Raw genomic sequence first — 4558 nt, 5'->3', positions numbered from 1 at the left:
GATAGTCTGTGGCGATGATTATCCAACGGTTGCCACCAGAGGACCGAGGGAAAGGACCGAGAAGGTCCATGCCGACTTGATCAAATGGTGCTCGTGGTGGTATTATGGGCATGAGGAGTCCCGCTGGCTTTGATTGCGGAACCTTCCGACGCTGACATTGCCGACAGCTCTTGACATAGCGCTTAACAACAGTGGCAAGGTTGGGCCAGTAGAATGTCTGTCGTGTCCTAGCAAGTGTGCGAGAATAGCCCAAGTGGCCAGATGTTGGTTCATCGTGGCACGCGGAAAGGATTTCCTCTCTCAGAGCTGTGGGTACCACGAGGAGGTAGGTTCTTGACTCGGATCTAGAGTTCTGCTTATAAAGCACACCACCTCTCAGGCAGAAAGTTGAGAGGCTCCGAGAAAAGCACTTAGGTATGGTGGCTGGCTGACCTTCTAAATAATCAATCAGTGCTCGTAAATCTGGATCTGCACGCTGCTGATGTGACATATCTGAAGCATCAACAGCTCCGAGGAAACTGTCAGCGTCATCCGTGTCTGGTGGAGCGAGCTCGACAGGCGCGCGGGAGAGCGTGCCAGCATCTTCATGCTTATGTCCGGACTTATAAACAATAGTGAGGTCGAACTCCTGTAGGCGAAGGCTCCATCGCGCCAGGCGGCCGCATGGGTCACGCAGGTTGGCCAGCCAACACAAAGAATGGTGGTCAGTGACAACTTTAAATGGGCGACCATAAAGATAGGGGCGAAATTTCGCAGCAGCCCAAATAATGGCGAGGCATTCCTTTTCAGTAGTTGAATAGTTCGTCTCGGCGCGGGATAAAGTACGGCTGGCATAGGCGATGACTCGTTCAACACCCTCTTGACGTTGCACGAGAACCGCCCCAAGGCCAATGTTACTGGCGTCGGTGTGTATTTCTGTCTCCCCCTGCTCATCGAAATGGGCTAGAACAGGCGGCGATTGGAGACGGAGACGCAGCTCGGCAAAAGCAGGTTCTTGTTCGTGCGTCCAAACAAAAGGGGTGTCTCCCCGGGTGAGCTGAGTCAGCGGTTCAGCGAGATCAGCGAAGTTATCGATAAAACGCCGGTAGTAACTGCACAAGCCGAGAAATCGGCGAACAGCTTTCTTGTCACGTGGAATCGGAAAGTCCGCAACAGCAGCAATCTTGTGAGGGTCGGGCTTCACGCCGGCGGCGCTGACGACATGGCCGAGAAATTTAAGCTCTCGGTAGCCAAAGTGGCATTTCTGTGGCTTAAGTGTCAAGTTAGCGGATCGAAGGGCTTCGAGTACTGACCGCAGGCGCTGAAGATGTTGTGCAAATGATTCTGCGAAGACCACCACGTCATCTAGGTAGACTAGACAACACTGCCATTTAAGGCCGGCGAGGACAGTGTCCATCATCCGCTGAAATGTGGCCGGCGCGGAACACAGGCCGAAAGGTAGAACTTTAAATTCGTAAAGGCCGTCGGGTGTGACGAAGGCCGTCTTCTCACGATCTCGCTCATCGACCTCAATCTGCCAGTAGCCACTTTTTAGATCGATGGACGAAAAATACTTTGCACGCCGAAGACGGTCGAGAGAGTCGTCAATCCGCGGCAAGGGGTAGACATCCTTCTTGGTTACGGCGTTCAGTTTGCGGTAATCGACGCAAAAACGTAACGTGCCGTCTTTCTTTTTAACTAGAACGACCGGGGAGGACCACGGGCTATTGGAAGGCTGGATAACCTCATCTTCGAGCATTTCCTTAACTTGTGACCTAATAACTTCGCGCTCGGTCGAAGAGACGCGGTAGGGGTGCTGGCGGATTGGGCGCACATTATCGAACGTCACGATCTGGTGCTTGGCGATGGGAGTTTGATTCACTTTTGACGACGATGCAAAACACTCTTTGAATTCGAGTAACAATGAAAACAGCTGGTCGCGCTGGCTGACCGATAGCTCTGAGCTGACATCGAGATTGTCGAGGGATGTGGGCGGTGGCACGGTTTCTGCGGACAAGCACTCGGAGACATCAGATATGCGTTCGGCGAAAGCTACGGAAGTGTCACGAAAAAGGTGCCGATACTCGTGCGAAAAATTTGTAACAAGTACCTTGGACTGACCACGGTGAAGATGTATCAAACTGCGGGCCACGCAAACTCCTTGTGTCAACAGTAACGATACGTTAGTTTCGGCTATTGCGTCACCATCGTTAAGGGCATTGCATTTGACATTAACGAAGGTGCTGGTTCGGGGTGGCAGAGTGACACTGTCCTCATAAACTCGAAGCACATTGAGTGGTCGCTTCGCACCGCTGAGGCCCACTGCTTTCTCGGTAGAAAACGAGACCTTGGAATTCCGGAGGTCAATAATTGCGCCATATTCACGAAGGAAATCTACGCCCAGAATCAGGTCACGCGAACAGCTTTTCAGAACAAGGCAGCTTACCACAAATGTTGATTCTTGAATTTGAACTCTGGCCGTGCACATGCCCAGAGGAGTAATCAGATGACCACCCACGGTGCGAACGTTTGTGCCAGCCCACGGAGTCAAAACCTTCTTGAGAACTGCGGCAAACTGGCTGCTCAAAATAGAATACCCAGCACCTCCACCAGATTTGTCACGGTGTTGGCGACTGGGGCTAGACTACAGAGCCGGTACAGGTAGAATCACACGGTCCAAGGTTTAGATACGTCCTGCGAGTCCGGAGCCGATTCACTTCAACGTCGTCTTTCACTCTGAGCGCCCCCTGGCAATATTCCCCCAGTCCTTCAGCAAATCTTTAGTTATCCGATACTCTCCAGCTGATTTCCTCCTTTTCATAGTTTCTAATGCTTTCTTGACCTCGTCCTTCGTCACAGGTGGAACGTCGGACTGTTTTTTTCCCTGCCGCCAATCTCTTTGCGGTCCTAACTACTTTGGCTACTGTAGAGATCTGTATAGAACTCCTCGGCTACATTGACTATCTTGTCCATACTCGTGATGACGTTTCCCGCCTTATCCCTTATCGCATACATCTGGTTTTTGCCTATGCTCAATATCTTCTTTACCGCTTTAATGCTTCCCCCGTTCTTTTCAGCATGCTCAATTTTCTCCATGTTATACTTATATCGGCCACCTTGCGCTTATTGATTAGCTTTGATATCTCGGCCAGTTCGATCTGGTCTGTTGGAGTGGAAGCTTTCATACTCTGGCGATTATTAATCAAATCTTTTGTCTCCTTAGACAGCTTACCGGTATCCTCTCTAACTATCCTACCGCCTACTTCTACCGCGTACTCAGTAATGATATCTCTGAAATTATTGTTCCTTGCTTCTAGGATAATTTCACCATCCTCGGTTAGAGCTGAATATCTATTCCGTAGCGAGATCCTGAACTCTTCTGCCCTCCCACTCACCGCTGATTCGTTGATGAGTTTCTTTCTTACTAATCGGTTGCGTTCTCACTTCAGATTTAGGCTAATTCGGGACCTCACCATCCTGTGGTCACTGCATTACACTTTCCCGATAACCTCTACATCTTGCATAATGGCGGGGGTTGAACACTTTATGAAGTCATTTTCATTTTTAGTCTCCCCGTCAGGACGTTTTCATGTCCATTTCCGGTTCTTCCGTTTGCTGAAGAAGGTGTTCATGATTCTTAAGTTATTGCGCTCTGCAAACTCAACTAGAAACTCCCCCCTGCTATTCCTAGAACCAATGCCATAGTCACCTACTGCCTGGTCTCCTGCCTGCTTTTTGCCTACCTTGGCATTGAAGTCGCCCATTAGTACAGTAAACTGCGTCTTTTCTTTTCGCTTTCCCGATTTTACATCTTCGTAGAAGCTTTCAACTGCCTAGTCACCATAACTACACGTAGGTGCATAGGCCTGTACATTCTTCAATTTATATCGCTTATTAAGCCTAATAACGATGCCTGCCACCCTCTCATCAATACTATAGAATTCATCTATATTACCCGCTATATACTTATTGACAAGGAAACCTACTCCTAGTTGTCGCCTCTCTGGTAAACCTCGATAACACAGTACATGCCCATCCTTCAGTAGAGTATATGTCTCATTCGGCCTCCTAGCCTCACTAAGCCCTATGATATCCCATTTCATACCCTCTAGTTCCTCTAACAGCACTGCTAAACTAGTTTTACTACCTAGGGTTCTAGCGTTAAACGTTACCAGGGTCAGTTTCCAATGGCGACCTGCCCAGCGGAGCCAGGTATTCTTAGCTCCCCCTGCTGCGTCACAGGTCTGACCGCCGCCGTGGTCAGTTGTTCCGCTGCCGCTGGTGACTGAGGGCTGGGGTTTTATGGAGCTTATCATAGGATGTTGCGGCAAATTACTGCACCAGGTTGGCCAACGCCTGTTCTTGTGAGGGAGTGCATTGCCGGAGGTGTTCGCCGGCATCAGGTAGCACCCCAAACCTGTTTATGCAATTCCATCGACACGCGGATTTTCTTTTTTTTTCAATCCGGTGGAGAGTTGCGCGGCACCGGGATTTGACCCCGGTCCTCTTGCATGCGAGACGGATGTTCTACCGCTACGCCACCGCTGCCCTTTAGACATTATCTAGATAACACTTTAGA

This window comes from Amblyomma maculatum, chromosome 10 (assembly GCF_055883805.1).
Source record: "Amblyomma maculatum isolate TAMU_Amacu chromosome 10, ASM5588380v1, whole genome shotgun sequence".
Lineage (NCBI taxonomy): Eukaryota > Metazoa > Arthropoda > Arachnida > Ixodida > Ixodidae > Amblyomma > Amblyomma maculatum.
The sequence above is the reverse complement of the archived record's forward strand: the minus strand, read 5'-3'. Positions refer to the sequence as shown.